A 12,996-nucleotide genomic window follows, 5' to 3' on the forward strand; every position below is an offset into this window, starting at 1 on the left:
ACTATGAGTATGCAACATACTAAAGCATGTAAATGAAACTGGCCGGGGCTAGCTTTTCCCGTAGCTGGGGATCTGAGAGCTCCATGCCTCAGCCTTGCAGCTCCAACACTGTAGTGGCATTTACAATCAGACATGGAGCTATGAGTATCTCCCTTACACTGGTGAACTGCAGATATTAGTTCCAGTAATTTTGCTTCAATATGATTATTAAGGAACAATGCTGCATTGGCAGGGAGAGGGAGTTGGAAAAGCCCAGGTTCTGGAACAATATTTAGCTCTGCTGTAGTGCTGTTTATCCATTAGATCTCAAAGCACTTTGCAAAGGGAAGATAAGTATCAATCTCCTCATTTTACGGATGGAGAAACTGAGTCATGAAGAGGCAAAGCAACTTGGCCAAGCTCACACAGCAAACCAGGGAACAGCACTCAGGTCTCTTGAGCTCCCAATGCAAGTGCCCTACCCATTGGCCTGCATTGCCTCTGTGATTCTGTGAGAGTGATTCAATTCTGAAAACATGGAAAGAAATTTACCTGCTGAGATGAAAACAACCACCACCACATTATAGACAATGACATGAAAGCCTTTAGGGGAAAAAATCAGTGGTTCAGCTGGCCAGTTGCCTTAGTCACAATACAGAAAACCAGTGAGTAGCTATTCATGTGCCAGGCTCTTTTTGAATCCCCCCCACTCCCCCAGCCCCACTTTCTGGGTTTTAAAGTTATTTCCATACGTAGGGCAGGGTCCTCTTCCAGGTAGCAGGAACCCCATTACAGCAGAAGTGCTTCATTGTTTTTATTCTTGTTATAAAGCTGGAACCCCACTCCCCCCAAATAACCATACAGAGCCAGGCCGTTCGATTTAGGTAGAGAGAGAGTCACAGCGTCTGATGTTCAGTTCATTTGTTGATCTCTTCCTCTTCTGGTAATTCTTGTTGCATTATTGATTTAAAGTATCACTGATTTCTCTCTCACCCCCAGACAATGAAGGGCCATTTCTGTTTACAATGCTAGTGCTAATGCATCAGCCAAAGAGGCTAGGAGAAGAGCCATCCCAGAGGCCTCAGTTTGTCATATTTTCTTTCCTCTATGCCCCCTCCAAAGCTCTGCATGTTGTGCATACTTGGAAAAAGGCCCCCCTCCAGAAAGACCATCCCCCCACCCCCTTTGGGCATTGGCCACAGCGGGTAGCCTGAGAGCAACACAAAGCGTGCTCTGCCTGTCCCCAGGGACTGACCATGATACTTAGACTATGGGCTCTTTGAGGCAAGGCCTGTCTTTCCATTGTGCATGCCTTGGTCTGGAACTCAACAGAAACTTACTAATCACATGAAATATGTTGAAGGACATTTTCCCAGATGTCCCTTCCTCTTAAGGATCTGAACCTTCTCTCCTAAATTCCACTGCGGGATTGTTTCAGATTGCAGGTTTAGGTCCTAAGAAAGCCAAGCGTGGTCTGGTGGCCTAAGGCACATGATTGGAAGTCCTGGGTTTTATTCTCGGCTCTGCCAGCAGCTTCTTTTGCAACCTAGGCAGGTCACTCAAAAACTCTATATGTGCCTCAGTTTCCTCATCTCTAAACTGGGGATAATACTTAACAACTTCCCCTGGGCAGAGTGAGGCTTAGTTAGTTAATGTTTATACAGAGTGCTGCAGAGATTTGGGCCCTGATCACTGAAGTCCATGGCAAAACCGGAAAACCAAATTCACCAGTTCAGGAGGAGGCCCATAGAGGGTTGTTTGAGCGCAAAACGTTACTATTAGTTTTTTGCAAGCAGTGTACAAACAACAAACTGATCTGTAAAAGAACCTCTTCCTGGCATAGGGCCTGCGTCTGCTGCAGTCAAGGGCAACTGGGCAAAACTCCTAACTACAGTGGGAGCGGGGCAGGCCCTGAGCATCTAGATGCTATGCTCAGCTGGAAGTCTCTCTTTCCATAGCTTAGAAGTGTTAGGTAGTAAGGAAGGATCTGGGGACCAGTTGGGGGAGAACAAGGCTGACACTTACTCTAGATTAAAGTTCAAACCCAGGGCTGGTGAGAGTTTCATTGTGGGGTTTTCTCCAGTGTGTATGTTCACAAATGCTCTCTGGTCTTGTAGCCACAGGACTGGACCCCATACTGGCCATGATACACCCTGTATCTTCCCTTTCCTTGGAAGGCACGAGAGACTCCTTTGGAGAAATATTTTAGCCAACCGTGTGAGCTCTAGATAAAATGGTCCAAAGAGCGAATCAATCAGGGGACATACATCTTCCTACTCTGAGCTGATGAGTCCAGGGGCTGTTTCCTTCAGTCAACAGAGACATTTTCACAGAGCACTTTTCATCCCAAGGTGCTTCATTAAGTATCAATGAAATGAAGCCACCTTTGTGATTGAGCACCCCAGCCAGTGCACAGCACAGAACTGCTGGGAAAGGAGGTGTTTGGTCAACCATGCTAGGTTGTCCCCCAGCTCTTACACAGGATCTTCAATGTCCAACTCATAGCCCTGGGCAAACCTGATTAATCCCATGCAGTTTATTGTGTCCAAGCTCAATTTATCTACAGCAGAAGGTCGAATGGCTGAGTGAGTCCTGCTTGGATCTAAATCTTCCATTCCAAAGATCATAAATATTCCAATCTTAGTGCTAAAAAACCCCCTTACACCAGCCTCTGCAGGGACTCGACCTGAGGGGTGTTGGTATCTGTCTCAGCACCCCTGCACCCTCACCCCCCGGCTGGTACAGGTACTCTTAATGGTCCAGTTGAATATTAATTTGCCCCTACACTGACACAATGGGATGCGGCAGTGCTGGGGGCAGAGGGAGGTACAGAAAACATGCCTGGGCTGATGTTCCTCTCTCCTCTCAAGCTGGTTCACTGGGTGTAGAGACCAAATTCAGGGATGAATCCTGGTCACGTGCTACCCGAGGCACGCAGCGCATATGCTACAAAGATTGAGCATAAAGGATCAATTTTACCCTGAGGACTCCGGGGGGGCTTACATGGGGCATGTGCTTTGTGCTGTCTGTCTGCACAGGGCTGAGCTCTGCCCAAAACGACACGATAATCTAGTTGGCTCCAACATGCGTCTGCATACAATTCACTTGCGGTTGGATCCATCAGAATTCCTATTTCACTAGCGTCTCTTCTTTTGGCATTTAGTGTACTTGACCCGGCAACCACTTGTTCCTCATTGGCTTATCCGTCATGAAGAAGCAAAGACATTCTAATGCTTTATGTATGTATATATGTCAACTGAGTTACACATCACTTCGCCGGGGGTGGGGGTGGGGGTGGAAGGGGGGTTGTAGTAACCTAAGCACCCGCCATAAATTACTCGTACTACAATAAGTAGAGGTAAGTGTCTGGTTTATCAGGGAACAAAAAAGAAAAGATGAAAATAAGCAAGATCACATCCATTGTATTTGACACAGCTTTCTCTGCTCTCAGTTCCTCCCCTTCCAATTCTGGGTAGTCTGGGAAGTGTAGAAAACTAGTTTATATTTAGCTGAAGAGAAAAATACATCATTGCAATAATTCCAGCCAACCCCCTGCCAACTCCAACTCCAGATCATTTTTCTTAATACAACATCTGCGTAACCTGCCATGATAGGAAGAGTGCTGCTCAGCCGAAAGCAACTTTGCTCTCCTGTAGCTTAGCAACAAGCGCTAAGCAACACACTGTTTGTAATCATGGCTTTTATCCAGCGAGGAGCCACTCATTTAAGAGCTCATTTATATACAGACCACCACCCATCAGAGGGAAGAGAAAAAGATATTATTAATTTTAACTGGCTTCAAGGAAGTGTTCATTAAAAAAAGTAAAATAAAGCACCAGGTATCCTGGTCTGATATGCTATAATTTTTTATCTCCCCTCAAACCCACCCCCCATGCCAGAGGAATGGGGCAATGTCTTCAAATTCACCCCTCCCAAATCCAAGGTAATGTGGTGTCAACAGTTTCATGTTGGTAGATAGAGAACACACATTTGTTCCTCTGATGCAAATATCTCTTTCTATCCTGCAGCTTGTGGATCTGGGGCCACAGGTTTGCAGCAGGGTCCCCACTGTCTGCAACATGAATTTGCAGCCCTTATCCAGCTGCAAATACCTGCTCCTTCACACACCAGGGGTGAAATAAAATCCCCAGACATACACTATCAGCAGAAGTGCTGAGAAAGGAACCCCACTTTTATCCACATTACCCAGGCTGCTCCGGCCACAGTGCTCCTATAGCAGCCCACCTTGGCTGCACACTGCGTAACAGTTTGTCTACCTTCCTTGGTCCTTGCCTGGCCCACCCTTCACTGTACCTACCCGCACTGGAGTTCACTGAAGTTACTCCTGATTCAGGTGAAACAAGAATCAACCCCATTGTCTTTCCTTCATTGCCCCAAGGCTACTACCAGCAGAGCCTTGCAGAACCCTCTCTGCCCATCCAGCACATGCGAGCAGCCATACTCAAGGGCTCAGAGTTTATTCCAGCTCTGCTCCATCATCTCACGCCCCGTCTTCTCAGAGGTTCTCCTCTAGAAATGCCATGACTTGATGACTAGAAATGACACTTGATCTCTGCTGGTGGCAGAGAATCCCCACCTCTGCCCATTGCCCATCAGGGGTTAATTGCTTGTCCTTTTAAGGAACTATTTACTTTGATCTGCTTTTTGAGATGATCTTAGCCACAGAGCAAATCATCAGTGATTTATGAGATTGGGAGAGACCACCTCAATCATCCTCCACATGTACCAGGAAAGAGGCTGCACTTAATCTTACCCTGTGCATCCCTAGTGACTCTACCCCAATCACCCAGGTAGACACACTCTTCCCTGCTCTGGCCTTTCTGCATGTCCAAGGAAGCCCTCCCATAAATATGTTTTTTCCATGTTAATTCCCTACGTTCTTTACTGAACTCCAGTGACTTCTCCCATGGGTAACAATGCTCCTCCCTCCTTCATATTATTGCCCTTTCAGTATTTATGTGGCTGAGTTTTCATTCTTGGATGTCTCCACTGGTGAGAAATTAAAAAAAAAGCAACCCGAAAATATCTTGGTTTTAGGGTTGAAAAGCCTTCCCAGGAACGTGCCTGACTTTCCCTGTATCATGCTGCGTTTTTTATTTTCCTGAGATTTAGGTCTTCAGACCAGCATGTGCTGACCCCTTCTAGAAGAAAGACACTGGGCTAGATTGATCATTAATCTGATCCACTGAGCCATCTGCTTTCCCAATGTCACACAGCACAGTCAAATTAGTTCTTCAACTTCAATTTTCTTAAGCCTTAAAATGGTCAGATCATAATGCAAACCAGCTGGAAGGAAAAAAAGGAGACTCTTTATATAGGTATTTTTGCCTTGAGTGCTCTGCTTATCTCCCTGAGAACTCCATACTGATGAGGCATATTTCCCAGTATTCCAAAAATCACAACACACATAAAAGGCAAAAGAGAGCGAGGCTACTGGAAAGTGGTAGCATCTTAGGAACTGACACCTCTTTCTCAGGTCCTATGATGACAAATGAGAGAGTGAGAGAGTGCAGACCTGCTGAACTTGTCATGTCATCTCAATATATATTTATTTAGATTTATGACATTCCTTTAAAGTAACAGAGCATAACAAGATCAAATCTCATCACGTCAGCCACAGCGAGCCAACCCTTGGATCAAAAGAATTAACGAATACGCCCCCCCAACTCCTGAATGACTATCTCTCACGCAACACACCTCTCCCCAAAAGATCTAGTAAAAAAACAATTGCTTTGCAGATTATCCTAGAAGTCAGCAAACTTGGTCTATTTCAGACCAAAGTGGGAATTCCAAAGCTGAAGGGCCCTCGCGGAGAAAGCCCAGTTAATTTAACATGGTCCAATCAGGTTAGAGAGGCGCAAAAAGGCAGAAGTACAACCTTTGATGCCCACTGAGGTTCCTGTTTAATAACCAGTTCAGCGCAACGGGGGGCAGGCATTTTGGCTGAAGTCACAAGAACAAACAGTGGAGCTCAGTCTCACATTTTACTGCACCCCACTGCTATCTGACACGCTGGCACTATCTGCCATGTCATGCTGGTCACACAGGGAGTCTGTTGCAGAGAAGGGAGTTGACCCCAAGTGTCCCAAGTCCTAGGCTAGTGCTATTATAAATTGAATTGCTCACATTTCTCTTTTTACTTGTCTGACCACAGCTGAAGTTAAGGGAGTAACAGCATTCCCCGTTTTGTTTGGTGAGCCCACATCTTTGCATAGCAAACACAGTTTGTAACAACCGCTTATGGAACAAAACAATATTCCTGGGCACTAAACCCCACCACTGAAATGACAGGAGGTCAGGAATTCTATTTGATGTTATGCAGGCTACTTCCAGTTGTCCAGCAGTGTGTCAAGAAATACATTTACATGTACTCCTCATAATAATAATAAATCATCTACCATTTCTAGAAGACTTTGTCGGGCAAAACACCCTTTGAGGTAAGGTTTGCTGAGTAACATCCTCAGGAGTGGAACTGCATCCCCAAGTGTTTTTAGAGATGTAGCCAATCTCACAGGAGGGTAATGTCCTCCACCAGCATAAGAGGCAGCATGGTCTGGTACATAGGGCACAGGACTAGGAGACTTGGGTTTTGTTCCTGCCTCAGCCATCGACCTGCTGGGCGACCTTGGACAAGTCACTTACCATGTCTGTGCCTCTCAACCTGGTTTGTTTGTATTGTTCAGCCTTCAGGGCAAGGACTGTCTCGTACTATACACTTGCCTAACCCAATGGGGCCTGATCTCCGTTGGGGCCTCTGTGCACTAACGTAATACCGCTAATAATGATGATGATAGTTGGTGGGGCCATGAGCTGGTCTAGAAATCGACATATTATTGCAAGATAAATCAGAAGAATGGACATCTACTGTGAACGTGGCTACGTTGCCTCTTACTGAGGAATGTAAGGTGGTCCGGGAAAAAAATATTAATAGAGCAAATGGTGGCTGAAAGCTATCTGAGAAGAAAGTCTATCTAGTGTCTCTTTGCTCCCTGTCATCACTCATAGCACTAAATAAAGCCAGGTGGCGGGAGACAGACAGAGGAAAGCAATGCTTCTGCATGACATACTGAATTCTGTGCTACTTGGCACTAAATAAATCCAGCCAGATTTAGAAGCAGCGCTATTGCTGAAAAAATAACCTTAATAAAGTGGATATAAATAACCGTACAGCAGTATGAGGATACACTGGAATTGTTTATGCAGGTAAAATTTAATAGGAGAGGTGTGACCACCTCTCCTATTAAATTTTAAAACCCAAGTAATCATTTAAACATTTAAAACCCAAGTAATCAGCACGTAATTTCAAAAGACCTGATGCATTTGCACTTAGGAGAGAACCTTAATGTCTTTTAAGAAGAGTAATTAGAGTTAAGTAAATGCTGGCACCCAAATATTCTATAAGGGAGCTGTAGAATAAATCAACTTTTATTGCCAAGGCAAAAAGGAGAAAACCCAATTTCTTGGAAACTAATAAAAATTTTATAATTTTTTAGACTCAGATAAGTGTTGGGTTTATTACTTTGTAGATATCTTCATAGAAACTGGAGCAAACCTAATCCAGACAAAAACAACAGTTGTGAGGCACAATGTACTTGACCAAGATGGATGCCTCAGAGATATGATATTCATTAACTCACTAATTCAAAATGGTAAACAAAGTTTTATTCGGCATTCATAGCTGCACATACAGCCTGCTGTGGGAGTGAGTGCTTTGGTATATGATTTTGCATATTCCGCTGGCATTTTACTGGCAGGAGTTGCAGGGAAAGAAGAGGTTTCAGAGTAGCAGCCGTGTTAGTCTGTATTCGCAAAAAGAAAAGGAGTACTTGTGGCACCTTAGAGACTAACACATTTATTAGAGCATAAGCTTTCGTGAGCTACAGCTCACTTCATCGGATGCATCCGATGAAGTGAGCTGTAGCTCACGAAAGCTTATGCTCTAATAAATTTGTTAGTCTCTAGGGAAAGAAGAGTTGCAGCACTAGAACCTCTCACTTTTCTTTAGGGTTTGACCAGTTCCGGAACTGACTTGCAGTCCTTATTCAAGCAAACTACTCTATAACTTCAAGGAGGATTTTTCCTGATTAATGACTGTAGGATATGACTACATATGTGTAAGAGGAAACTAAGAGCCTGATTTGCAAAATTGCATACCTAATTTGTTCATGCATTTACTGGATCTTCACTTGCAGATGTAACACGTTTGCATAATATATCACATCCCCCTCTCATGGCTCATCTACATAAAAGTTATCAGACTTCTACTGAACAAAAGAATGGCTATACCAAAGGTCTGTCTAGCCCAATATTCTGTCTTTCCACAGTAGCCAATGCCAGGTGTTTCAGAGGGAATGAACAGAACAATTAATCATCAAGTGATCTATTGCCTGTCACCCATTCCCACCTGCTAGTACTTAATGGAGAGTTTAGAGAAGTCATACTTTATGCTTTGTTGCTTAAGGTCTTGAATTCAACCTTCTACTGATGAACTGTTGGGGGGGCAGGGTTTGGGGAGTTAAACACCAAATTTGCATGTGAAAAAGCCCACATATGCGCCTAGCCATGTAGTTGCATACACAGCTATCTAATTTTTGCATCCAGCTCCACAGTGTGCTACTGCACATGCAATTATTTTAAAATTTGGGTCTTTTTTTGGCTAAATTTTACCCTCTTTGAACATGGACATTGCTCGCAGTTACCCACTCCCCATATACAGAGAAATATCATCCCAAACATGGATGATGTGATCCAAAACACATTTATTTATTTTGTCAGGTCACAGTGATTAATCCATATGCCTGTTTCCATGATGGATGATCCCACCCAGTTTTCTCCACCAAATATCACACACAGGGCAAAGATCCTGTAACTCCCGCACGAGCTCCTGTGTCAAGTCATCTTTACCGTTACCATGAGGTTTGACTCCAGGAGGTTGGAGAGAGAGACTGTGGCATTTGGTGTCATGCTTCAAGCCTGTCAGCAAAGTGAAAAGAGTACGACACACCTGAGGCAAGCTGGTGCTCAGACACAATGTACGTACCACAAGTGAGCCATGGAGTGCTTAAGATACAGGATATACATGAAGATACAGCTGTACTTCCAGTGTGTCATGTACTTTTCCATTTGCTGACGCGTATGAACACAACAGTATACTGGTCTAAATGAATCCCCCCAAAAGAGCTGCAGACAGAATGAAATCAATCCCTCGGTGAAACTGGAATGGACTTCATGATTCACCAGTGCCATCTTGCAATCCAAGGGTACAATTCTTCCAAATGAGACAGCTCAGGCAGATCTCATGTGTCTATCGTATATTCTGCAACTGTGTGCTCTGGAGATCCACCACATGGATAGGAAAGGAACTGAGTCCACATTTACATCACATGCATTCTCTAGAACCACTCCAGTCGCAACACTGTAGCCAAAAAAGCAACAACAAATTTCAGATTAATTTATGGGGCTTCGGAGAAAGGGTTTATGCTCTTAAAATCTTGGCTCTGCTCAAGGGCAGTTTCTTCTGGAAACTACTGAATGCTAGAGCAGGAAACAATTTATTTTAAAAAAATGGCCCTTGAGCATACAAAGACCGGTTTGTGCTTTACTGGTCATGCATCTCCAACCTGCTGTGAAAGGAGCGTGCTGGCGGTGTTCTGTCCCTTTAGGAAAAAGCAAAACAGCGCTTGCCCCCCTGCTTCAAAAACAGAGAAACAAAACACCCCTTCTCCTCTGCTTAGGCCTGGCCTTGATAACTGCCCACAGGATGTTCATTACCACGTCACTTATCTGTGTGGCCCTACTAGAATTGTTGGGGGAGGGGGCTGACTGCCCGGAATCCGTCCTTAGCTGCCAAGATGCTGCCAAGCCCTGACAGGGGATTCTAAGTTCAAAGTGCAGTGCAAATTGTCACAATGACAAATCTGATTGCTCTCCCTCTGATTCCCTCCCCTAGTCATTGCTAGATAACCTGAACAGATTGGAAATTACCTGCCCTTGCTCGGCTGCGAGTTATTCTTTTCTCCATTTTTCATTAGTCCTAGGAAGACATCTTGGCTCTGATCTGAATTGTACACGTCTCTTATTTATTTTTCACATTCTTGTCTTCAAACACATTTGCTTTCTTTGTGTTTGATTGGATACAAAATGTTAGCCATGGAGGAGGCACCTCCTCGTGAGACTGATACCAGCCCTGAATGCGTTTGCATGTGGACAATATGTCCGTCCATCTGTCTGCACCCATGTCTCTGTGCAATTAGGACACAAATCAAACTTTTTCATCCTGTGACAGGCTGCGCTGGGTGCTGCCAGCCAGTGCTGTGAGTCAAATGAGTGCAGCTCTGTCCAGGAGAAAGCATATGATAAACTATACAGACACAGCAGCAGTATAATGCAGCCACCACAGGGGAGCATCCAACCTGAAACCTTCTGAACCAGACACAAAGTAGCAATTGCCTATTCTTACAAAAAGAGCCCTGGGATCTTGAAGGAGCTATTTTCAGTTGTTCCTAGGCCTGGCTTCCTTTGGTGGTCATGATTTTTGACACCAAATGAATTGCAGACACAAATCTGAGCACTTCTGCTTGCCAGCACGGACAGCCCAGCCTCTAGCAAAGCCTCTTGGGGTATGTCTACACAGCCCACAGCAGCGTGGCTCAGAGCCCAGGTCTACAGACTCAGGCTCACGCTGTGGCCCTGAAAATAGCAATGTCTCAGCTGGGGCTGGAGCAGACTCTGAAGCCTAGGGAGTAAGGGTGGGCTTCAGAGCCTGAGCTCCAGCTTGAGCTGCAGAGTCTATACAGATACTTTTAGCACCATAGCGTGAGCCCTGTGAGCCTGAGTCTGTAGACCTGGGCTCCGAGTCTTGCTGCTGCTTGTTGGGTGGACGTACCCTCTGAGGCAGAAGATTCGCCAAAAGGTCTTTTACTGTGGCAGCCCCAGCACATGATGCTCAGGCTGCTACTTTTCTCTCCACTTGCTAAAAGCAAAGATCAGGGTTGAGATTGTGGGGCACACCCCAAGCACCACGTATTCAGGAGACAGCTTACCGGCCGTTGCAATGAGAACGCTATGGGGGGGGCTGCTCTGAGGCATCCAAGCAATTGGTTCTGGCTGGACTGAAACCGGTTCCTGAGCTGTCCTTTGACAGGTAACACACATTCAGTTATAAATATACACACACTATCACACAAACTTTGGAAGGCCCAATTCTCCTCTCCCGCTAATGTCACCTTGTTCACACCAGTGGAGCTATTCCTGATTTGCACCAGTGGAAGTGAGAGAAGAATCAGTCCTCGCTAAAGACAGCACACTCTTTAAAGAGACAGAATTTTCTCTCATTTGAAGCCTAAATTGGGGTCACCATGGAGGATCACCCCTTTTTCTCTCCCCCTGCTCCATGGGAACTGCAAATACAATTCTGTCAACTTTGTCACCCATTCCAGAGTGCATGTTTAGCCCCAAATGTTCCTGTTGGGGGGGGGAGAAGATACACTTGACTCATGCGTCTCATCCAAAGAGAAACTAACTGCAGTTACTCTGCTACAATAATATTGTGCATTGCTATTTCTCCTTTGCTTCCAACAGATCCCAAAGTGCTGGGAAACCTGCACTGTATAGAATTATTGTCATCAAAATATTTTTTGTTATTTCCATGCTGTGCCTACAAGGCCATGCCATGCTGGTTCCAAATAGTCTGCCTCATTTTGTACTCAATTGAGCCACCCTTTGACATCCAATGGGCTTTTCATGAACAAACAGAAAGATCAGTGGGCAAGAAATGAGATTATTTTGCTAATCACAATTGTCTCACAGCTAACTTGTATTTCCCAATCTCTTAGTTGTAGCCACCTCTTCTCTCTGGGCATCTGTTTAGACTGTATGCTCTTTAGGACAGGGACTGTCTCTTTCTCACAGATGTGCTCAAGGCCTAGCACAATGCAGGATAAATAATAAAACCCTTTGATTTAGGGTCCATCTACACTACACAGCTGTGTCACTACAGCCGTGCCGCTAAAAGTTGTGCAGTGTAGCCACTGTTTGTCCGCTCTCTTGCCGTCAAAAAACTTGCACCTCCAACAAGCAGCTTTTGCGTTGTCCGCAGGATAGTGCTCCTGCCGACAATGTACTGTTCATACTGGCACTTGTTGCGGCAAAACTTTTGTTTTTCAGAGGGAGGGGGTGGTTAACACCTCAGAGGCTATGTCTACACTGGCAATTGAAGGACAAAACTTTTGTCTTTCAGAGGTGTTAAAAAACAACAACCCTGAAAGACAAAAGTTTTGCCGTGACAAGTACCAGTGTAGACGTAGCCTTAGATGTAAGGGAGGGATTGGTGATGAAAAGCTATATTCAGTTGGTACCCAGACAAGTTCCACTGCAGGGAAACCCAAGTTTGTGTCACTGGCGCTAAGGAGCTGAGAAGACAAAACATTCTTGCAGGCAAAGATTAGGTACAGAACAAACATACCCAGAAAAAAAAAATAAAGCAAATCCCCAAGCTGCTGCAGAGGGCATTACTCGGCTATGCATGGGTCCAGATTTCAAAAGTGTTAGATTCTCTTTTGAGACCATCCGTCATCATCTCTCTGCCTCCTGCAAGCAAAGGAAGCCAATGGCAGCAGCTCTTCAAGGACAAGGGCTCATGCAGGAATGCTGAAGGTCAGCCATACTGTAATTACCAGAATAAATGTCATGGTAGGTAAGGACGAAGCAGGCACAAGTGCCACTGACGCTGGGGCTAATGTGCCATGTGCCATGCTGAACAGCAGCTCTGTACTCATACCATCTCCTTTGTACTGCATGCACAGTCCATCTTGGGCTTGACTCCCCTCTCATCTCCAGTGGTGGCACTGCTGTGTGTAGTGGAAATGAGCTGTGCTGTCAGATGGCCACACAGCCCAATTATATTGCTCTGAGTTTTGAAGCAGGGGGAGCTCAGTTCAGTTCCTACAGGACAAGCATGCCCCAACACAAAACCACTATTAGAATTGGCACCAATTA

At 45.1% G+C, this 12,996-nt stretch overlaps 1 protein-coding gene across 1 annotated transcript in view; it reads right to left on the bottom strand.

The window, feature by feature from the left end:
• Positions 1-12,996, bottom strand: part of CTTNBP2NL (CTTNBP2 N-terminal like) — a 190,147-nt gene that overhangs the window by 134,997 nt on the left and 42,154 nt on the right. The gene's annotated exons all lie outside the window — the stretch shown is intronic.

Source organism: Dermochelys coriacea, chromosome 21 (genome assembly GCF_009764565.3).
Source record: "Dermochelys coriacea isolate rDerCor1 chromosome 21, rDerCor1.pri.v4, whole genome shotgun sequence".
NCBI lineage: Eukaryota > Metazoa > Chordata > Testudines > Dermochelyidae > Dermochelys > Dermochelys coriacea.